The sequence below is a fragment of the Sus scrofa genome, chromosome 13 (genome assembly GCF_000003025.6).
Source record: "Sus scrofa isolate TJ Tabasco breed Duroc chromosome 13, Sscrofa11.1, whole genome shotgun sequence".
NCBI classification, from domain to species: Eukaryota; Metazoa; Chordata; class Mammalia; order Artiodactyla; family Suidae; genus Sus; species Sus scrofa.
The window spans coordinates 106,771,110-106,796,450 of NC_010455.5; the positions used below are offsets into that span (position 1 = coordinate 106,771,110).

At 36.0% G+C, this 25,341-nt stretch overlaps 1 long non-coding RNA gene across 1 annotated transcript; it reads left to right on the forward strand.

The window, feature by feature from the left end:
• On the forward strand, positions 6,724–24,716 carry LOC106505735. The gene is made up of 3 exons (XR_001300418.2): positions 6,724–7,085; positions 12,436–12,583; positions 17,127–24,716. It is a non-coding gene; the product is annotated as an uncharacterized LOC106505735 (long non-coding RNA).

The following is a 25,341-nucleotide window of genomic DNA, read 5'->3' on the forward strand; positions in this document are numbered from 1 at the left end:
CCTAGGACATAAACTACATTGGGTAAGAATTTATTTGTTTACTGCTATATCCAAGAGCACAGGACAGTGCTAACATAATAGAGTAGGCTCTCAATGAATATTTGTTAAATGATTCAAGTTCTAAATAATGTACACCCATAACTTGTTTTGCTATGTTCTTGTTAATGAACATTTTTTTTTTTTTTTGCTTTGCATTCTTTGCTATTAAGAGAAATGTTTCATCACAGATATTTCTTCACTGGCTGAGACAGATATTTCTTAAATTCCTAGAAGGTAATTGCTAGGTTATATAGATTACATGCTTTTAAAAATAGATAATCCAAATTGCTCTCCAAAAATGTTTAAGTTACATTCTTATCACAGGATATGAGCAAGCTATTGAGATTTATTCTTTATGACTTTCTGCTTTTCTAATTTTTTATACTTAATATTTATTTTCTTAATCAGAAGAAAGCATTATTAAAAAGAAAATTAACTTTATTTTCTTGATCATCCCAGAAAAATAATTTAACAGTCTAAAACTTGAAAATGACAGATATCACTTGAACTATACTACTATTCTTTTCACTCATTTAAATTACTCCAGTATTTAATTTTTAAAATTTGCTACTAAATAGATACTTTAGAACATGCTTACTGGAGCAGAGAAATTAGATAAAAAGGCTTAACTAATTTTCCGAAGTCGGTGTTTTATAATTTGCAAAGAACAGCATGAAGAGGAATGCTTTTTATAAGTAGTTTTTATTCATTTTAAGTTATTAATACATAAACATATTTTCCTCTCATTTAACCCTTTTAGCAGAAGTCCAGGAAGAAAAGAACCATATTAAAATTTTAAGAGTACAAAAAAAAAATTTGTTTCTAGATTCGAAACATTTATAAGCACTCAATAGATTAAAGGAGGTGGTAATTTTTTATTCAGTTTTGAACTTTACCCTATTGCTCAGTAAGTGTGACTAAAGGTTTGGTAAGGTCTTATCCTTCTACGAAAATTACCCTATTAACTCAGAGTCATGAAATTGGAGTTGCTTATTCGGACTTGCAGATAACTTGCTCTGAACTATTCACATACACCTGCATCCCACCTACTTGGAAACAGGGTACAGTTTATGTCAGGGTACGAACATTCCCTGTGTGAAGAGAAAACAAACTGATGTCAGTGGACCCTTCATCATGGCTTCTGTCCTCTCTTTGAATTCAATGATCCAGGGGTCATTCAAAGTGTCCTAAACAGCTAAGTCGCTGACAAAACTCATAACCACTGAACTTCTGATTTGTAAAAGAAAAACTTGTAAGTAATCAAATAGAATAGGAATATAAAAAGATCCCACTTCAATCGACATTAAAGAATACTTCCTAGTGCCCTATGCATTTTGCATGATATGGGGCTTGTATAAAGTAAGCAAACCCTGCCCTCAAGGAATCTGCATTTTGCCTAGCAGCCAAGGAGATTGAGAGGAAGAGGTAAGCAAGAAAAGATGGCAATTTGAGTAGGTATTATTTCTAGAGGTGAATTTTATGGTGCCTCATATCAGTGTTATTACAAGAAATTAGAATGAGCCAGTACTCATTTAGAATAAACACACTGAGATGATAAAAGAGCTGGCAAATCTCAAATAGGTTTCGTAGATATTAAATTCCCTAACATAGAGGTCCAAGACCTATGTCAACCTTTGGCATTCTGATTTTTAACTTTCTCCTCAAATTAACATATTTACTTTTACTCAGATTCTATTAATTCATTTTTTCACTTTTTCATGGAGAGAAAGTTACCTTTTCAACTTTCTAATGCTTCCGAATCTAAAGTATTTGCATGGATATGTTTCAAAAGGCCTAAATGTTTCTTTAAAAAGGTTTTTGTGAAAGAACATTCTTTGAGTGGTATTGTTTAATCCTAATAAAAGCAGGACACTAATCGAGTTCCTCTTTGGTTAAAATCAATATCCCCCTTGTATTATTTAAAAGTGTCTTCAGGGCATTAAGCTATTGTGAAATTTTTAAGTGAATTCTTAAAAGATATGTCCTTATGTTTATCCATGCTTTCTGTACAATACTGTCTCCTCATTTACCTTAATATCTTTTCCCATGCAGCTTCCATTTCTCATTGCTTTATTAGAGAGGTACTATCACATTGTTGAGCTTGGTAGGCAGTCAACCAAAGATCCATTAGTGCCTTAACTCTACGGACATTGATTGAACACCTTCTGTGTGCAGAGTAAAATGGTAGCTGCTGAGATAAATAGAAAGATGAATTAATCACAGACCTAATTCTCCTAAAGTTCACAATCAAGTGGCAGAGATGGCGACAAGACATATAATTCAGTGCCTAGGTAAGATGCTGAGGAAAAAAAAGGAGAGAGTGAAATCTTTAGATACTGAAAGTTTCTAATTTACCACTGGTACAAATTTAACATAATTACATGAGTTCCACCGCAAAAAACAAAAACAAAAATAAACTTCTTTAAACTTTCTTATTTAAACATTTACTACATCTCTCATCCATTCATTTGTTCTACCTACTATTGTTTATTGAGTACCTCCTGTGTGAACAATACTGCATAAGGATACATTAGAATACAGAGTGATGTAATATATGAAAATAAAATATTAGACTTAAAATTACTATTTTCATAGAGATGCTTATATAGCTTGACCCAAAATTTTCTACAGGATCTAAGCTTACTTTCACAGAAACTACCTGTTATATTTTACTTAACACTTTTTATGTCTTTTTTTTTAATCTTAATATTTAAATATTAAAGTTTAAGTTTTTGAACTTTCCATTTCAAAAAGTCTTTGGATTAAGGGAAGAGGACAGCACTTTGGGCAGTAATTAGAAGCACAAAAGAGTTGTCTTAACACCTACAAATCTCAGTATTTACCTGGGAGATTTTGTTAGAAATGACAATATCCAAACCAGAGTTTTAATCCTCCCAAACAAACAATAGATATCAAGTCACAAATCCAATTGTTATTACAGTTCACTAAATTTTCTTGGGTCTTGAAGATGCAAATTAACATTGTTCACATTATTTTGATGATATGCAAAATATTTCACAAACTTGACACTGCACAATATTTAGCTCTTTTTAAATGTGGGAAAATATATTCAAATATGAAAATGCCCACCTAAAACTCCAAACACCAGCTATAATCTCTGCAATAATGGCCATGAGTTAATAATTAATTTGCATAAAATGATAATTTAAAGCAATTAAGGAAATCGATTCTTATTAAAAAGGGAAGTGCTACTCATAGAAAAACGCTATGGAAAAAAACACTCAATTTTATACACAAATGATCAAGTGTGAGTAGTGTGTAGAGAATTTGTAAAAATGCAAGGACTCAAAATCTCATATATCCATTTTCAGGAAGATACTGTAAGGTACTCTAGCAAAATGTTGCCCTAAAACAGGAAAGAGGCAGACTGGTGCCTAGAAAATAGATGATCCAACACAAGGAAGCTACAAAATCGCACCTCACCAGGGCAGCCTGCCTCAGACTAGAAAAGAACCAGCACAGACTAAAGCAGTGAAGAGGACTAAGGTCTCCAAATTATCAGATCTATTTGAACAAATAGCAGTAATGAGTATTTGAGTGTTCTGACAGTGAATTTGAAAATACATATATTAAAAATCAAATAAAACAAGGTGGGAAGCAAGGCAATCATTAACTCCAGGAAAAGCAAAAAGCTAAAAAAATTATAATAATAGTATACTAATTGGCTTACTAATAAACATATCTACATAGTAAACACTGACCAATAATTGAAGCAATATTTTATAAAGATAAGAAGATAGAGGAAGGGAAGAGAGGTGAATATAAAAAAGGGAAATCCATAGTCAACAGATATCGAAATGTGATAAATAAAAAGTTATATATACATATATATGGGGAAGCGGAAAATACTGGACTAGTCAACTAAGTTGTTGAAAGTGAATGTCTCTGGGTAATGGGACTGGAAATGAAGAAAGATGGAAAAGGGCTCATATTTATATAATACTTTTATTTTAAACAACTACATGTATAGTGTTTTGATAAAAATCTTTAAATATTTTTAATTAATTTGCAAATAACAGAATACATTCTGCCTAATCTAAGTAGAGAAATAGTTTGTGAAAGGATATTGGGTAACTCATAGGTTCACGAAAGAGGTTGCTGAAACAGGGTGAAGGTTTAAGCACCCAGGAACACACAGGGCTTAGGCCAATAAAGAGACTTATATTGTCAAAAGTGGCAATTCCAGCCACCATTCTAGAAAGAAATGGATTTGACATACTTGGGTTCCTTACCTTTGAATGTCTTCCAGAGTGTTTATGGCAGAATCTGGATTCTGGGGCAAAAGAGTCTGGAAATGGATTCCCCAATAGAGAAGCAAAACTCAAAGTGTGGGAAATTATCAAAATATAGAGAAGGTATTCAAAAGCTACCAGACAGCCCTCAAACAGCAATGTTATACCTATATAAATCAATTCATTTCCTAGAATATATAATTTTCTTCATTAATATCAGACCATTTTAATATAAGCATCACTGAAAATTCTGGAAAAAAAAAAGCTAAGAAACAACTATAATTGTGGAGTGGCAGCTTCTGAAAACTTATTATGTGTCCTGGTAGACTAGATATATCCAAGTAAAATCTATACAAAGGATGTCAGTATAGATTCTGGGCCTGATTATAAGAAAGCAAGTTTGAACAGGCAGCTAAGGGGAGGTAAGAAACATTTGGCTTTATGGAAAGATACAGAAGATCAGATTAAAAAACTTGGTATCTTGGGGAACAGATACAAATTTTATCATAAGAATGGATTTCTGCTGTTTTCTACATACTACACATTTAAGATTATTTTTACTTTGGTTGGAAATTAAGCATCTTTATAAGTTTTTGTGATTGTATTTTTCTTTAGCTGAAATTAGCATAAATTACTTCACTTATTAGCAGCCATTATGTGATAAATCAACTATATTAAGAAGTAAACATATTTGTCTTCTGGGTAATAATGCACAATTAGAGACAGTGACAATATAAATTAAAATATAATCTAATGATACTATAATAATATAAAATAAAAATTGGATTTTCTATTTGATGAAATGAGAATCCAGATCTTGTTCACTAATTTGAGTCAACAAGTGCCAAGAAATTAGGCTAGCCCAACCATCCGAAATTATACATATAAAACAACTCCCAGGAATAGTATCACTCTAAAATTCTTCAGACACATCAGCCCTTCAAGATAGAATTGTAGAATGTAGATACTATCCAAGCACTTATTCTCTACCTCCAGAAAGATTATAATAGTCATTGATCCCCAAATGCATATGGTGGAAGTAAATTTAGAGTTGTTATGGAATATATAACACCTTCGTTTTATAGATTATAAAGCCAAAAATCTTAGAATTGGAAAACATTAATACCTTCATTTTATATGACAAGAAAAGCTCAGAAAGTAATAGCAATCATACATGTATGATGGAAGAAAATATTTTAGAACCCAGATATCTTGATATTAAGTTAGCACAGAGCCAGGATAGCATTCCACATTGTACTACAACATATACCTCTTGACAAAGAAGAAGTATATAGTTGTTACACATAAAAAGGCCAATTTCATTTATAATAAAAGATATGTAAATTAAAATAACAGGAAATCACAATTCACAGTTATAAAGTCACAATAACTGAACATAATAAATGAATAATACTGAACCACCACTCCTAGGGGAAATACAGGATTAGGTTCCTGAAAGCTTTTGGTCACAACCTTTTCTTCAACTAATAAATGTATACTTTTGTTTAATCATATGCAGTGTTTCTTTATAATAAAACACTAGCTGAGAACATTATCCTGACATTGGATAACATAACAATAAATTTCTTTGTTCTTCAGTCTCATGACAATGCTGTCTATTATGCTTTTTAAAATCATTCACCATTGGAGTTCTCTTGTGGCACAGTGGTTTAAGGATCTGGTGTTATCACTACAGGTGTTCGCACCGCTGCTGTTGTGCAGATTCAGTTCCTAGCCCAGGAAATTCTGTATGTCACGGGTGTGGCCAAAAAAAATATATCAGTCACCATCTCATGAATCCACAAATTTAGCTGTCTTTCCATTTTTTCCCCATAGCCTCATCATGAACTGCAGACATTACTTTTCCATTGTCCAGAGCAGCCTCACACACAGATCAGTGAATTTCCTCTCCCTTTTTTCTGGATATATCATACCATTGATTCATTAACATTGAACTCACAGCCAACAGCGCTATAACTCATGCCTGAATGCAGCTTGTCTAACAAGTATATTTTCTCTGGAAGGCACATCATAGTTTTCTTACACATGGGAACTCTAAACAACACTTCAGCAAAACATGAGGGAACCACTTAAACAGCAAAATTACCAACAAAAGCACAAAAATGTGAAAATTGTGGCACTAAATTGACTGTGAAAAAGACACTTGTTTACAGCATGAAAGCTGAAACAAGAAAGCAGAGCATGACCTTGTTTGACCTCAACTGGGACTATGTGACCCAAGTTTTTCACCACTCTGCACATGTCCACAAATCACCAGGAAAGTACCATGCATATTGATTTTAAACTTACAAATAAAGTTTAATGAGTAAGCAAACTGTAAATACAGAATTCATGAGTAATAAAGATTGATTGTATACTGACAAAGATTTCAAAAGAATGATAAGACTAGTATTGGCAAGGATGGGCAATAGTGGAATGTTCTACTGCTAGTGTTTGCCTTGTGAATTAGGACAGAATTTTCTGAGCTCAACTTGGAAATACAAAGCAGAAATTTTAAAGCTGTTCACACTTTGGGATAATTTTATGTGTTAGCCAGATTGGCAGCCTGAACAGAACAAAAAGGCTGACCTTTCTCCGAGAAGAGAGAATTCTTCCTACCTGATGGCCTTTGAACTTGGACATCAGTTTTTTTCCTGCCCTCAGACTCAAAACATTGACTCTTCTTGGGTCTTGAGCCTGCTGGAATTCTGACTGGAAATGCAATGTTGGCTCTCTTGGATCTTCCACTTGTGGAATCAACCAGCATATTTTGAGAATTCTCAGCCTAACCTTGTGAGTCAATTTTTTATAATAAATCTCTTTCTCTCTATATGTAAATTCTATGGGTTCTGTTCCTCTGGAGAACTCTAATAAATATGCATTGTCCTTGGAGTTGTACTTCTACAAATATATCTTGAGAAATTAATCACAGAGTAGATAGATAGGTAGGTAGATATAGATATATATCTTTTACATAATAAGGTTTATGGAAATATTATTAAACAGCAATGAGTTAGAAAGAAACCAAAACCCACAAAAGGTTTCATATATCATACTATACTATGATATAAAAAATTATGATATTGCTTATTTACATGAAAGGCACTTACAAAATATTAAGATAAAAATGATTACTAGCTGCCATACATGGCAGACTTACATTTTAAAAATATATGTGAACATATGCACATAGAAAGAAGTCAACAAAAGTGGTTGTCTTGAGTGGTAGGAATCTGAGTAAATTCTATTTTTATTACCTACTACATATTTATATTCATTTTTCTATAATGGACATGTATTGCTGTGTTGTTAAAAAGAAGTCCATTACAGACAAAAGACTTTGTGACACAGTAGAAAGACCTCTAGATTGGATGTCATGGGACCTGGGTTTTTAAACCCATATCCTCACTAACTTGAGACAATAGCTTAACTACCCAGGTTCTCATTCTCTTACAATAATATCACAGAACTGAGTTAGGTGATCTCTAAGGTCTCTCCCAGTACCAAACTCAATCTTCCCTGGGCTCAGGTTTCTTTGGATTCTTTGGCAAAGGTTCCAAGTATTGGTTCCCTTATGATTTCAACTCAGGAAAATGATGGAACACAAGAGGAACAACTTTGGCACACTGGCTGTTGGGACGGTCTCAACCTGTAACACTATCCAAACCCTACCTTAGCTTGACACTGGGCTTGTGAGAGTAGGATAGGAGGACAAAGTTCAGACATGGGGTTTGCATCATTTGGTGGCATTGTTCAAGTGTCCTAGAAAGGGGAGACAGTATATAGTAAAAAGACATAGATGTTGATATTTGAATTCGCACACAAGCACTCACTAATTCTTAAAAGGGTTTTCCTCACCAGTAAAGAAGAGACAGTTCTGTGTATTTCAAGGGTTCTTGTAAATTCTAAATTCACTGAGGTAGCAAAAGTGCATAGTTCAGAATAGGCAGACACTCAAAAAAATAATTACTTCCTTTTATTCTTCCTTTTGCAAATGACACATTCTAGAATCAGGTTGATTTCAGGGAAAATGGGAAAAGGAAAATAAGTTTCATAATTGTTCTAGAAGCTAGAGGTAATCTTGTCTTTCTACCTAATGATCACATTAGACAATTGATAAATTATAGCTTACAATGAATTTGTTGTCACAGCAGTGGGGAAAAAAAAGCAAGTTAAGCAATAAGAGGCAGGAAACAAGGATTTAATTTTGGGATCCAATTTGGAACACAATTAAGGTGATGTAGAAGCCTAATATTTCATTCATCTAATAAAATATCTCCAGGCTTGGTAGTGATTAGATGCAGAGTCATTTCCTTTCCCCTCTAATAGATAATAGCTGTGACACTGTGTCCTTTAACAAAGTGCCAAAGGAACAAGCTCAATATACTCCAAGAGGAACAAATCACACCTTGTCAGACCTAACATGATTCCTGAATTCTGCCCATCAAAGTACTGACAAAATCTGGCCTTAATTTACTCAAGAATTCTCCTGGGGTCTTAAGATAAGAGGTTATTGTTTTATTTTGAAAACTAATTATATTCTTTAGAAAAGGAGTTATGCAAACTCATGTTGATGCATAACTGGGAACAAATTATGAGGCCTCTTATGAACTCAATGAATCTTAGCTTCTTACAGTGAGGAAATCACTTGATTATCCAAAGAGATGATCTAAATGTTCTGTTCTCTGATCCCATTCTGAGTTTTGAGTACCTCCTAATTCTCTAAAGCTACAGTGTCCCAACTCTGTGCCATCTCAAGACAATGCAGAAAATTCACAGGGAAGCTGTGGAATTTTTACATTTTTAAAGGAAACACAGTGAGACTTAGCATCTGTCACATAGCCCATGAATTACAAGGTTGAGTTAATTTTCAGGCCATACAACATTCCTTTGGATGACATCATCTTCTAGAAGCTTGGTTTTATGCAGAAAGCACTGCACAAAAGTTAATACAAGGAACAGGCAGTGAGGATAGATGGATCCAGTCTGATTCCAAGGTTTGAGAAGTTGTGCAGTGCTCAACAGAGGCCCAGGTCCCATCAGGAGGTGATTATGGTTATGCAAGAACAACATACAGGGAATTCTCATTGTGGCTCAGCGGAAACAAATCTGACTGGTAACCATGAGGACACAGGTTCCATCCCTGGCTCAGTGGGTTTAAGGATCTGGTGCTGCAGTGAAATGTGGTGTAGGTAGCAGATGCGGCTTGGATCTGGCATTGCTGTGGCTATGGCACAGGTTAGCAGCTATACCTCTGATTCAACCTGTAGCCTGGGAACTTTCATATGCCGTAGGTGTGGGCCTAAAAAGACCAAAAAAAAAAAAAAAAAAAAGAATAGAAATTTTTTTTTTCTTTAAATTCCTGTGTATTAGTTTTCAAATGGCTACTCAGTTACTAGGACATAAATATCTATGAAGCTGTTTGGCTCTAACTACTTAAACAGTGAACTGTAAGGTATTTATTTTGGCCTAAAGATGCTGTGGGGAAAAAAATGCTGAGACATTGAGGGCCCCATAAACACAAAAGGTTTTGTACCTATGACTTGCAGTCCTCTTCCACCTTGTCAACAAAGCTCAGGTCAATATTTTATCTTCAAAGGCTTTCCTATCACAATACACTGTCTGAGGAGGTGGGTGTTTCCTTTCATTGAAGCAAAGAAAGTGAAAATAAATTTTAGGTCATTAAGTTCTTGTCATCCTACTGAGAAATGCCTGCTATGGTTCATGTTAAATATTTATCACCTAAGGACAGCCATCTGTTCTTTCCAATTCTCATTTGGCCTTAGCCTCCTCTCTTCTTGCCAAAAGTATTAGATGGTTGTTGGTTTGATTTCCAAAATCAGGATGCTTTGGGATTGCCTATTGTATATGTTTATTTATAGCAGTATTTATTCTGTCTGAACTGCTTTCTGCATTTCTCAAAACAAAACATCCACATCTCATAAATATACTACTAAATTTCTAATCATATTGCAAGCTGCAAGCATCCTAAAATAATTATTTCTCCTTTTTGCTTAAACTGGAAAGCTGAGAAATAAATATTCAGACTTTATCAGTCTCTCATGGTAGAAATAAGGCACAGAAACTCCAAGTTATAATTGCACATTAAAGATCCCTAGGAGTCTGAAGTTTTTCTCCCATTTCTTAACATTCATTCTCTCTGAGAGAACTCCTCCAAACTTACTGCTACCCACAGGATGGATCCCAAATGTCTATCTCCTTTTTTATCCTCTCTTCTGAACTATAGCCACACACTCCAAATTGTCCACAAGAGCCACAAGCCCCAGAGACATCCTGGGCCCCAGATGTCCTCATCAACTTTGCTCTCACAGCTCTTCCTTCCTCCTTCCTTTACAATCAGCTCAGGCTCAAAATCTTTCTTACCTTTTCCTTCTTTCTCATTCTTGACAACCAAAAGATTTCAACTCTTCACAATATCTCTCTTCTTTCATCCTTTATTTCCACTGCAACTTCCCTGATTTAGGCTTTTATTTCTTACTCCAGTTCATTCTTTACAAAGTAGCTAGATCATTTGCTAGATTCAAATAAGCCCACGTCAATTCTCCTCCAGCTTTATTGAGATGCAGTTGACACAAAACAGTTTGTAATTTTAAGGTGTACAATATAATGATTTTGACATTTGTATTTATGGAAAATGACTACCACAATAAGGTTAATCCACACACCCATCACCTCACACAGTTACAATCTGATGTGTGTGTGGTGAGAATTTTTTAAATCTACTTTCTTGGCAACTGTCAACACAGTATTGTTTACTAGCGGCACCCTGCTGTACATTACATCCCTAGGACCTGTTCATCTTATAACTGGAAGTTTGTACCTTCTGGCCTTCACCCATTTCCCCAACCCCTTACCCCTTGCAACCACCAATTTTTTGTTTCTATGAGTTTAAATTTTTAAATTCCACATATAAGTGATACCACACAATATTTGTCTTTGTCTTATTCCATTTGGTATACAGCCCTTAAACTTCACCCATGTTGTCATGAACGGCAGGATTTCCTTCCTTTATGCTGAATAATATTCCATTGTTTATATATACCACGTTTTCTTTATTCATTCATTGTCAATGGACCTATAGGTTGTCTCCATGTCTTGGCTATTGTACATGATGCTGCCACGTCACTTTTATATTTTAGCCTTTCATGCTTTGACCTTGGATGATTTGACCCCTGCTTGTCTCATACGTTTCATCTCAAGCCTCTTATCTACACTCATAAGAGCTCTGGTCTTTTTCTGACTTCTAAAATATTCTTCCTCCCAAATTCAGAATCCATGTAATGATATTCCCTCTACCCGAAAAATTACTACTTTGGTCTCTCTCACCTTTTCTTGGTTGGATAGTATTAGATTTTAAACCTACCTTTGCTCAAATTCTATCCTCTTCTGTAGGAGTTATGGATGCAAGGCCACATAGCAACTCCCATCTGCCCACCACTACCCCACTCCACCTCCAGGAAAGAAGTGCTTTCAGTTTAAGCTTTGCTCAAGTTGAGTTCAAATTGGGAGGACACTTCGAACATAGCTTTAAATATAAAGCTATGGTGGTGCAGTGACCCAAGTTAGCCACACAATGAAAAACTGAGGTGCAGAGAGATTGTTAAAAAAATAAATCTTAGAAGTACTTAAAGAAAACACAAACAAAATCTTTTACTATGATTTTAGTGGGAATATATGCCTTACCATGTTTGGTAACTTAGAAACCAAAGAAAGAGTTTCCACTGTGGCTCAGCTGATACAAACTCGACTAGTATCCATGAGGAGGAAGGTTCGTTCCCTGGTCTCACTCACTGGGTTAAGGATCCAGTGTTGCCACAAGCTGTGATGTAAGTTGCAGATGTATCTTGGATCTGGTGTGGATGTGGCTGTGGCTGTGGTGTAGGCCAGCAGCTGTAGATCCAATTCAACCCCTCACTGGGAACTTTCGTATGCTGCAGGTGCAGCCTTTAAAAAAAAAAAAAAAAAAAAAAAAGGAAAAAGAATAAAAGAAACCAATGAAGAAAATATTGACACATTGTCTTAGCAAAATATTTGCTTCGAATATATTTTGCAGTATATTTTTGGTATCTTGTTATATATTCATTCATCAACTTAGATTTATTGAATCTCTACTGTGTCCTAGGCCATGTGCCAGCTTCAGAGTCAATTCATCTCGAGGCAAGGGGACCAGCCTTCTGTATTCTGGTATCACTCAGTGACTGGCTATGGATTGCCCAGGGTTGGAAGGCTCAAGTGTAACCTCTGAGATAAGATGCTCCTGTTTCTTCAAGGTAAGTAATTTAGAGAAGGTGCAGTTGTGAATGCTTGGCAGCCAAAACTCACAACAGCTTTGCGATGGACACATCAGCCTTGTAAATGTCCATGGGACACTAAGACAAGGTATAAATGAAAGATTTATAATTTGGAGGCCCCCACATGGTCCACTTCTGGGGTAGAAAGGGGAGTGACTAACATAAACATTGTTGCAGGAGTGTGCAAAGATGTATGGGGCAGAACTAGTTTTAACTGGGTTTTAACACAGTATGGCAACAATAGAAGAGATGGTACCCCCAAACTGGGGTAACCAGTTTGATCAGTTTCTAAGATTGTCTCTCCTTGAGACCTCTGGAAGCACAGCTGGCCTCCTTAGGCAGAGTAAGTTCCTGGGGTTCTTGATTCACTTGGGAAACAAAGAGAGATAATAAGATCTCTGAAAATTTATTACATGAGAGGTTTGGAAGACGTGATTTGTTAAAAGAAAAGGCATGACCATACTTGTGCCCTTAAGCTAGAGAACAGTGCTTAGAAAGTGTGGGCCTTCGAGGAGTTAGTTATGGATGAGGTGCAAAAGACACCCTCTAAATTTCTGTTTCTCCCTCCATTTGGGATGAGAATTAATAACTCTGGGCAGAGGAAATAGTAATCCAGTACCAAGAAGGGTCAATCTTGGGCCTAGAAATGGATTAGGAAATGCACAGCAGGGGGCTGCTTAGTGATAGACACACTAAGATAATTCTCTCCATTTTGGCAGGGATTGTTTACTTTTCAAACAAACACGGACGAATACTTAGGTAATTCAGTAAAGATATTAAAGATTAAAAACTTGGAATATCAGAACCTTTTCAAAATGCTGTTCAGATTTACCTTTATTTTTCCCAGCACTAACACTAATATTTGAACTTTGGTGAAAAAATATATTTTTCTTATAATTCTTAAGTCTATTTCCTTGTTCTTGCTATTACAAAACCTTGGCTAGATGTTTAAAATATCTGGCTACTAGATAACAAATAGTTCACCATGAACATTTAGATTTTTAGATTCTACGTATTTTTTTGAACAGATGATAAATTCACATAGTTCAAAATTCAGAAGGTGCAACACAGTAAAGAGTGACAGGTGGGTTTTGCTGAGATGACTCACACTAGCTCACAGGGCTACTGCGAGTATCCTTTCCAACTCTCCATGTATGAACATCATGTTGACATATTGGAGTGGACGCAGCAGGAATATTTACACTACAGAAATTGGCAAACACTATAAATCAAAGTCCTTAACCCCACCTAGTTGTTGAACATTCACCACATCACCAAGGTAAAAGTTCTCCTTTATTCCTTCATTTTCCACACAGCTGCTTAATTCTCCCCAGGAGCCTCTTTGGGATTATTGAGATGTCTTTCCAAATGTATTCTGAGCATAGCAATAATATATTACACGTAATAAATATATATATTTACTTATTTCTCTCTTTGTAACACATCCAGTAACATTTCCTTCATGCTGTTCTGCCCCTTGATTTTTCACTTAGCAAAATACACTGGAATCATATTGTAGTGGCGCAGACAGTGTTTCTATTCTTTTTGTGCCCGCAAGGTAACCTATTCTATGGGTGAACCAAAAATTTTACTTAAGCCAACATTCTGCATCTACAGGCATGTGTATCTTAAATTTGATGGAGAATGCTAAATCTACTTTCACAAATGTTTCAAACTGCACTCCCTTGAGTGATGTCTGAAGTAAACATTTTTATTTAAAATGCATAACCTTTCTATCATATAGTCATATAAAGGTTCTGTTCTTTGTTAGAGAGAAGTATTGTTTTCCATTATTCTTTAATAATTTCAGGATAGATACACAATGCTATAGTTCATTAACTAAAAGCCTTCTTGACTAAAAATCTCTTCTACAACTTCTTTATTTTCACTGGTAGGGATCTGAGAAAAATGGCTTCACTCAAACCCTAGGGGGAAAAAAATATAAGATTTGATACAAGAGAAATCTTTTTTGTATCCACGTCTCCAAATTCCTTTTTCATTTTGTTATTGCCCCCGCCCCACACACACACACACGTATGAAATGATGTAGAGAATTTAAGTTAGGCAGTGATTTATCAGAAAGAGCAGAGACACACATTAAAATGCTCATCTTTAAAGAATGAAAACGAACAAGTTTTTTTAAATGACTACTGTACATCTAACAAAAGAATCAATATCTGGCTTTTGCAGGAGCAACCCTATAGTGAAAATAAAATCACTCACCCTTGTAGCTTTAAACAACAAGCTTCTATGCCTAGGGAGAAAAGGGCATTTTCTAGAAAAGCTTTAAAAAATAATGAGAAGTGGAAATTACTCATGTTCCATTCTTCTGAAAAGTTGTTTCTTGAAAGCAAAATAATTAATGCACCATTCCTAATACCCAAAGTCTTAAATAATCTTCATGAAATTTACTAAGTAGTGAAGACTGAAGTGCATGTTAGCCAAAAATAAATAAATAAAATAAAATGAGAGCGAGAGAACACTTCATAAAGTATTACGTAATCTGAAGACCTCAAGCAGGGAAAATGCCAATGCAGTTGTTAAAATAAGCTTTTCAAAAGCTACAGGTAGGTAACCAAAGAAAAGATAAACAATATTTTCTTTAAATGAAATAAAAGTGAATGCAAAGTGGAAGAAGTCAACATTTCATAATCACCAGTAGCCTTTAGGTTGTGTTCCCTAAAGCTCTGATTCTACCACATTAGGTATTCTGGAAGTCTGCACTATCTATTAAAAAGAAAAAGGAGATGATGATGCTCACAGCATCAGCTAATATAAGCTGCTACATTCCCTGCACCCGAAGGCACCTGCATATATGCTTGAATGAAAACCTCTCTGTTGGTTCTTATGACCATGATTTTTGGCACAGTGGCTCTGGAAAACTAAGGTTCAGCCCCCCAGGACAAAGGTCCCCTTTACACATGTAGCTCACAAGATTGCTTTTATTACAATGTGTGTTCACTTTTGGCCTTCTATGTATAAAAAATGTATTTATGAAAATTAATTTGGAGCGTCTGAACCAGTGAAAGAAGTTTAGAAGCAGGGAGCTGAAAATGTACATATGAGGCTCAGATACACATTCATGGAACTCTTAAACATCACAGTTAAAATCTGTGGTGAGGCAGAATGAGAGGAGAATAATAAAAATTACAGGGGAAAAAGAGCCAGTGAACAGACCAGGAGACACCAAGGGGAATGGTAGAGGGTCACTGCTACATTAGAAAGCAGGTGGCAAAGGCAGCCTAGTGGGGTGCCTTCTGAGCACCCTGAACCTGTCTTCAACCCTCTCTTAACTTTGTTTCCCCCATCTGAAAACTGGGGAAGGCTGTCTAGACCTGATACTCTACAGTCTCTGATTTATGTTTGTGCAGGAATGTGAAAGGGAGAAGGATGGGGCTGAAAGGCATGGCAAGGACTACTGATTTCCTCCCTCCCCTCTGACATGAGCTGAGGCTTAAACAATGAGGCTCCCCAAGCATTCCCCACCTCCATGTCCCAGCTCTCGTGCTAGGCTGGAGCCATGGCCTAGATCTGGTCAATGAGTAGTGAACAACTGCTGTGTCATTTGCAGGTGGGCACATAGAAGAGCCCAGATATGGCCATCCAGCTGTCTCCCTCCCACAAGCAATTCCACAGTCACAGTTTTTGCATGATGAAGTTGTGTTGTTTAGGAATTGAAGGTTGTAGCAACCCTGCACTGAGCAAGTCTATCGGTGCCATTTCTCCAACATCATTTGCCCACTTAGTGTCTGTCATATTTTGCTAATTCTTGCAATATTTTGAACTTTATTATTATATGTGTTATGGCGATCTGTGATCTGTGATCACTGATGTTACTCTACCACTTGCTGAAGGCTCAGATAATCGGTGGCATTTTTTTAGCAGTAAATTATTTTTTAATTAAGGTATGTACATTGTATTTTCAGACACAATGCTACTGCACACTTAGTAGAGTCCAATATAATGCAAACAAATTTTATATGCATTTGGGAAACCAAAATATTCGTGCGACTTGCTTATTTTATCTCCTTGGCCTAGAACTGAACTTGCACTATTTCAGAGGTATGCCTGTGTATGTATGTATGCATATGTGCATATGTATGTATGTATATATGTGTGTATACATGTGCATATAAATATATAGGCAGACATTCTTCTCACCCGATAAGACAGAAGAATGGTAACAATGGAGAGAAGAAATGTTTGAACACATGTGAATAAAGAGAAAGGAGTGAGAAAAAAACAGAAAAGCTAAATCACCTGGTAAATAAGGAAATGATTGGTAGAAAGAGACTATGAATAGAATATTCTAGAAAGGTGGTTCAGATCCAGGGGGAACCACTGCTCTGTATGCTATCAAGGGACCTGCAGGCTGTAAACTCACCTTTGCAGAAAATCCACAAGGAATAAGTCTGAGGTTAGTGAAGGAGGAGAACATTAATGGTTAACATCTTCTGTTTCAGGTATTGGTTCAGAATTCAAATGTCTTTTTTACTTTTTTTAATTGTTCATTTTTTTCCAGTCATTTCCAGCTGAAGCACAGTAACCCTGATACTGGCATTCAGGGGTAAGACTGCCCTTTCCGAGGACCTGTTCAAAGTGAAAACTCAGAAATGGGGTGGTAAGAACATGTCTTCAAAGACCTCATCCAAAAATGCTAAGTTTTAAGGGGACAAGGCTAGATTTAGAAGAAAGAATCACTAAAAAAAAAAAAAAAAAAAAAAAAAAAATAGTGTACTTCAAAGGAGGTGAGCGGTTGTTTTCTCTATCTAGCAGGAAGTTAGAAATGCAGATCTGAAGCACAGATACATATGGATATGGAACACTTCAACATTAATGTCAGCAAGAAGCTCTTGTTTGCACAAAACCCATTCTGATAACTGGCTTGCATGACTTGTTCTGTAGACTAGGCATTCTCTTGGTTACAGCAAGTCTGTGACAGGCAAGCACCTGCCAATCACGGGAAGAAATTGTTTTCCTCCAAGCAGGCCTGGTCGAAAGGTCCTTGGTCCTCTAGAACAGCTGCAGCCCAGTTTCTGGCACCCATTCACCAGCTTCCTGTGGTTTGAGTAATGAGAACAGTAACTGTGCTTTCTACTGATTTTTTGTTTTGTTTTGTTTTGGCCAGCTTCGTTGCCTCTTTACATCTCGACCTAATTTCCAGGAATTCTGGCGTTCTGTGAGTTTCCCAGGAGTGTTGTATGAATCTCTTTATATTTAAATTAGTTGAAGTAGATCCTGGTCTAGGAGTATAATTACCCAAGGAAACAGTAAAATAAGAGATCCAAGTAGGGCATTGGGCAAATTGGGAAAGCAATATCTGAGAGGAGAAAGTGAGGCAGGAAATCTAGAATGCCTGTCCCATCACCAGGTGAGATTCAAGTTCACATACTATTCTGTCATCAGGGAGGGGTAGGTATCTGGTCCTACTTGGTCTCTGGCTGGCTATCTCATCCTCTATGTCCTCCATCCCACACACTTGGTCCAAGAGGACATGGTCTACAAGGCTATCTCTCAGGTGTCCTTCTTCACTTGCTACTGATAACAGATTGGCCATCTGTCCTCTGAAGCTCCCTGGTCCCTGATCACTCCTCTTCTCTTTCCCTCCTCTTCTCAGCATTTCTGAGCCTTGTGTGGGTCCCAGGAACTCTCAGGTGCTCCTTCCATACCATGCTGGTGTGAGGAGGTTCCTTCAAGGTTGCTCTCAGACCCAGAGTCCTGGAACCTCTGTCCAGCTACTGCCAGAATGCCATGTGCAGCCCAGAGCCACAGGCACTGGGAACTCTCTGAAGGCTGGTCACCACCCCAGGAAATGGCCAGGCAACAGAGCACCAGGCAACAGACTGGGCATTCTGTTTGAATAATTCCATTGTCCTCCTCCCTTTTCTAGAATTTCAAATCAAGCTGGGGAAGCCAAAAACTGATGTTTGATGTAGACTTTATAAGGAGTGTAGTTTGAAAAATTCTCATACATTTCTAGTTGGCTTATAAATGAATACCACTTCTTGGAGGACAAATTTGGCAATATTAAACAAATTTTAAATACACATGACCTTGAATGGCAACTTAGCCTTAGGAATTTATACTACAGACATAATCACGCTCTCAGAAAATGACTTTTTTATGAAGTTAGTCATTATGGGATTGTCTGTGTTAGTGAAAGACTGGAAACAACCTAAATAACTCTCAATATGACACTGGTTAAATAAAAAATTATAGTAAATTCATGTAATGGAATATAATGAAAGTATGAAAAACAAAGAAGTGGCTTTTTATATACTGACTTGTGAAATCTCCAAGATATATCTGGAGGGTGACACCAAAACCAATAATACTGATTGTGAAGAAAGTAAGTGGGAGAATAACATTCAGAGGAGGGAAGGAAAATTTTTACCAGATGTTCTTTTATACTTCTTGAATTCTGAACCATGTGACTATGAAGCCTATAATATCTACACACTTTTATCTTCAAAAACATTTGTTAATTTTGAAATATGCCATTTTTCCTAAAAAGAAGTTTATAAAAATTATATAATAATATAAAAAGTTGCTCCAAGCTGAGTAATTATTTTAGAATATCTACCTACCCCTGAAGCTATGATTGCTTCAGTTTTAATGAGAACAGAGCCTTGGGGCAAAAAGAAGCAATTATTAATTCCTCAGAATAAGCACTTACTGGTACCAGTTTAATATTTAAAAAAATACCATCTCCTATGTACAGCCAAGAGTTGGGATTTGCATCATTCTTTACTCAGACCTTTGTGTGTTGTTTCTCTTTAGTTCATCTCAATATTTACAGTAAAACTCATTCTAAACCTGTCATTCTACAGTTTTTGTAGTTTGCATAAAATTATATCACTTGAATATAAAATGACAACCAGAGGCAATCTTTTGGTGGTTCTCAGACAATTAAAAGCAGCTCTCAGTTTTATAGGCTGCTTAACATATACAGAGCATGCTCTAGGCTCTTCGCTATATTTGTTTGGTTGGATGATTATATTATCATATAACCCTATTAATCAACTACAGATGAGGAAATTGAGGCACAAGATGTTCACCAAGGTCACATGGTTAAGAAGTGCTGAAAGGAGGATTCAAATCACAGATCTTGCTCTAATAATAAGAATGGTTATGATAACTAGTATCTACTGAGCAATAATTAGGTGTCAGACCCTGTTCTAAAATTTTTCCATGGATTAACGATTTTTGAGGAATTAGCCAAATTAATCCTTATACCAATTCTATGAGGTGGTATCCTCCCATTAGATACGAGGGTTATTAGCATAGTCACTGCTGGCTGCTATAACATAACACCAGAGACCAGGTAGCTTAAACATTAATTTCTCAGAGTTCTAGAGGCTGGGACATCCAAGATCAAAGTGCAGGCAGATTTGGAGTATTGCGAGAGTTTGTTTCTTGGTTCATAGAGGGAGGTGTTTTCATTGTGTCCTTATATGGGAAGTGGGATGGGCATAAACATTTAGTCTAGAGCAGGTATCAAGGCACAGAATGCTGAAGAAATTTATCACATTCTAAACCATTATGATATGGTATTTCATCACCAAACAAACCCAAAAGACAAATAAGTTTATCCCTATCTTTCAGTGAAATTCCCTAGTTCACACAGTAATGAGTAATGGAGACAGGGTTTGCCTTCCTGGGCTCTTCCCATGGCACCACTGTGTCCTCCCTAAAGAAAGATCCCCAGAGCCCATGGCCGACCACTGGGGTCTGGCATTAACCAGCTGTTTGTTTTGTCCCAGTTGTCTAATCTCTCTGAGCTTCAACTGGCACAGTTTTGAAAAGAGAGAGGAAACCAGACAGTCTCTACAAATACTGACAACCCCAGGAGGTTCTGCCACCCAGCTTTCTCACTCCATTCCTTCTCTCACATTAGAAATTCTACACCAAAAAACCCACAAAAGCAAAAACAAAAACAAAAACTCCCTATTAACTTCATATTCTGGTGCTACAAGACTCAGGAAAAAATGAGCTCTGGGCATTTAAGATTAAGGTTTGAAGTGACAGACAAGAATTAACATTTGGAGCTGGGTTCAAACCCTGGCAACTCCTGTGTATCAGCTGTACCCTTCTCAACACCCGCTACCTGCACTCACTGCCTCCACCAACACCATCCTGTGCCTCTCTGCTCATGCTGAACCTTCTGTCTTCAGTACCATCTCCATCCCTTTCTACTTTGAGGACCCCAATCTTTAATATTCTTCAAGACCCTTTTCACTGTCACTTCTCTGAGAATCCTCCCTGTTCTCTCCTCTCCCCATACAGGAAGTAATCTTTCTTGCATCTGGTTTAATTTTTTCTCTAAATGCTAATGGATGACAAAAGCATAGGAATCATTGCCCTTTCATTTATTTTGTGCTATCATTCTAACAATGTTTCTGGTTAAATAATTCCTCATCATCTCAGGTCAATTTCGCCTGTTACCCTGGAAGCCCATCTTAATTTTTCACATGTGAAACTAATAATGAGGTTATTTTATAAGCAAAATAATCCCAGTTTGTTTGACCTTTTTTAAAAGGGCATTTTCCCCCTCTTACTATCATGGTTGCCTTTGTCTGGCTCTCTCCAACTTCTTTACTTCCCTCTCCTTCTTAAATACTGTCTTTCTCAATCTCGTTCCCTCCCTCCCTATCTTCTCCTTCCTTCCTCTCCTCCTTCTCTCTGTCCTTCCTTTCTTTTTAAATCTGTAAATTCAATTAAATTTAGCAAGTATTTGTTGAAGTCCAGCTAGATACAGGACTCTATTATTGGTATTATAAAGATTAAAAAATTCAGAAATCATCTCTCCCATCAAGGAATTTAACGGTGTACTCAGAAAGAAATATGCAAAAACTAATTATGGCACAATACAGTTTAAGACATGTTTGGGAAAATGGAAAGTCATCTTCTTTCAAAACAAATAATGCAATACACACAAAAGCTATCTTAAAAATAAGTTAAAGAAACGTATAAAACATTTAAAAATTGTTGTTAGTTCTCCTAAGAGGACCCAAGATACAAATTAGTTATAATTTGAAGCTTCTTCCAATTTTCATAAAACAGAAAGCAAGTCCATTGCTACTGTTAGTTCAAAAACTACTCAAATACATTTATACCTAAAAGATAAAGTACCTTTCTTCTATAGTTATTTAAGCAAAAAACAGTGTAATTTTCATTTATGGTATAATAATTATTTCCTTTTTTAGGTTTGGTAAATATTAAGCAGCATTTTTTTTTTTTAAGCTTCTTTAGGGCCACACCTGAGGTATATGGCTAGGGGTCAAATGAGAGCTACAGATGCAAGCCTACACCACAGCCATAGCAATGCCAGATCTGAGCCGCATCTGTGACCTATACCATAACTCACGGCAACGCCAGATCCCCTACCCACTGAGCAAAGCCAGGGATCAAACCCATATCCTCATGGATAATAGTTAGATTTGTTATGGCTGAGTCATGATGGCTCCTTTAGCAGCTTTTTAATGGAACCCAAGTGCTCTGACAATATTTATAGCAAAATGCTTGCTTTATGTGGAAGAGCTTCAAAGGGGAACAGCACAATAAAATAGTGAGAAGCTAGTTAGCATCCCAGGCAGTCCAGTTGATGTTTTTAACTCTAACAGGCCAAAGATTGGCTTATAATGTTCCCTGGCTTATATTCTCACATTCTAGAACATGCAGCTTTAAAATCTTTGGAATCTAAGCAATGCTAGAGACTTCAGTGACCCATCTTGGCCAGAGGTACGTGCCTACCAATATGTTGAACCCCACCAAGGCTAGAGTCTCCTTCCCTGGCAGTGCTATAGGCAACTTTATTCCTTTCTTTGTCTGTCTCAAATGAGTTCCTCCATATTTTATATCCACCACTACCACACCCAAAAAATAGATCTTCATTATTATGAACCTGTTATTATATTAGGTTAATAACAATAATTAATGTACTGATTTACTTTTTTATTGAAGAAATAGCAACAGTCCAAATGACACTGTCTAGGTAACATAGTGCGTTTCTAGAAATTGGAATTGTAACATTTTTATAGTTGTTTTTTGTTACCAAGATCAGAGCACGTCTCAAACATTAGAGAGCAAGCATAAAGAGTAAATCAAAATAATACAAAAATGTGGTTCAACCACAGAGAGAGAGAGAGAGAGAGACGGAAAGAAGAATCAGAAAAAGAGAGGGTGTTATTCCACCCATTCCTTACTTTACGAACAAAATCCTACTATCATATTGGCTTACTTTTTTTTTTTTTTTTTTGCTTAGCCTAACCAAAAGCCTACATTTAAAAATATCTTACATATTGCAAAGGTACTTAATGCAAAACTTAGTGAGCAACTGCTCCACTAAAAACAATTTTGGATAATGATTGCTACTATACTGGCATTTTTCATCCATAGTGTCAGTCACATACATATTTATAATGTTCCAATTCATCAGCTTAGAAAATCCAAACAGCATTTAAATGAAACACACTAGAGCTCTCACATTATTAACAACAACAGAAAACATAAATATAACCTCCTTTTTCATCCTGGGTGTCCTTAAAAAGATTTGCATTGTTTTTTATTATCCTATTCACATAAACTATGCAAAAGGAAATTTAACATAGAACGTGGAGGTCTGATTTATTTTTATTCCTTTTCAACACTGTCTTCTGATGTGAGTTGGAAATAATAATGAGTAACACTATATTTTAGTCAATAAAATCAATATTCTGTTTTTAAGAAATTAATTTTAGAAAATGAAAAAAGACTAACAAAAGAAAAAATAATACATTGGGATTCTGGGTGAATTTCAAAAATTCTGTCAATAGCATAAATATATTTTGGGACTATTACATAAGAAGAATTTTATTTGGCCTATGTATGTATTTTTATCTCTACATGTTCTATTTTGAGGAATATTGCTAGAACAGTTTGCTCCAGCCAGAAATGTTTCTAAAGAAAACAAATAAAGTCTAGGTGTTTTTTTCTCTTTATAATTGTAAAATCGCTAGCTGCAAAAAATTTTGTATCATATGGAAAAGTAGAAAAATAATTGCTCATAAAACTACTATTAGCACTAATTTGGCATAATTCCTTCTGGGTTTTTAATGCATAACTTTTGGTTTGGTGTTATTTCTCTCCCACAAAATAATACAATTTGGTATCACCTTTTTTTTTTTTTTTTCACTAGCCTTAAGTGCAAGTAAAAGGATGTTAGAATGATATTTAAACTCCCATCTCAGCTCTGCCTCTGGCTTATTTTTGTCAAGGCTTACTTCTCTAAGCCTTAGGTTCTCATCTATAAAATGGGGGTAATACTGGCATTTGTCTGTTGTGATCTGACCTAACTGAATGTGTATCCTCACAATTGTTAGGTTCTTTTGGGTGAATATTGGTGATCTGCCATAATCAGGACTCCTCTCCAACTACCTGGCTGTCAGGGGATGGGTAGCAATGAGAGCATGGCTCAGACTGGTGTCTGTCAAACATACGGATATTTCATGACGATCAGGAACACTAGTTCTCTATCTCTTTAGGTAACCTCTCAGCAGTTTTCCTGGAAGTTAAACTCCAAGGCAAAGATGCTAACACTCTTCTAAGATGAAGATCAACCATTCCTCTAGTTGGAATAAATAATGATATCTAAAACACTATTCCAGAGATGTTAGGCTGCAGGGCTTTCCAGATATCATACATCATTCAGGCAAACTTACAGGTGTCTCTAAAGTATTTATAACAGATCAACATAGTTGGAACATCATTCATTTCACTCATGAGAAATTACCACTAACACTTCTTATGTTAACTGACGAACTCTCTAATTTAAAAAATCAAACAGTGATATATGAAAACTGGTATGGATAACCCTGGAGTATAGATTCCTGATCAATACCTTTCAACTACTATCAATCACTTATGGAATGTGTATTTCTGCTTTGAATATTGAACTGCTGATCAAGTTTGTTTGGATTAGAAATAAAAACTAATGTACACATGCTTATAGTTCAATGCCTATGATAAAGTATTTTAAATAAAATTATGGACAATTTAAAGTTATCTCAAGAGTTCTCTTCTTGGCTTAATGGTTAACGAATCCAACTAGGAACCATGAGGTTGAGGGTTCGATCCCTGGTCTCGCTCAGTGGGTTAAGCCGTGAGCTGTGGTGTAGGTCGCAGATGTGGCTCGGATCCTGCATTGCTGTGCTTGTGGTGTATGCCAGCAGCTACAGCTCCAATTAGTCCCCTAGCCTGGGAACCTCCACATGCCACAGGTGCGGCCCTAGAAAGACAAAACAACAACAACAAAAAAAAAAACAGTTATCTCATATACTGTCGTATGGATTGACTGAAATCACTTAATAAATACTTACTGAGCTCCTAAAAAACATGCCAAGCACTATTCTAGGCTTTGAGAATATGGAAATAAAGAAGAAAAGTTTCACTGTCATGGATGTTAAATTGACATTTAGTGCCTAGGCACTGTATTCTCAATAAACTATTTGTAGAATGAATAAATGGTTAATATTTTTGGTTTTTTAACTATCATTAATATGTTGATGATAATAATTTATTATGTACCTACTATATACACGTATAGAAATATATATAATAAAAAATATATATAACACGAATATTTTTTCTAAACACTGGTGTAAACTACTACACAGTATCCCAAAGTCTGAAGTGCAGCAATTTGCCTAATTATTCTCCTGTCCTTGGTATTTTAGCTGTTTTTAATTTTTTATAATAAT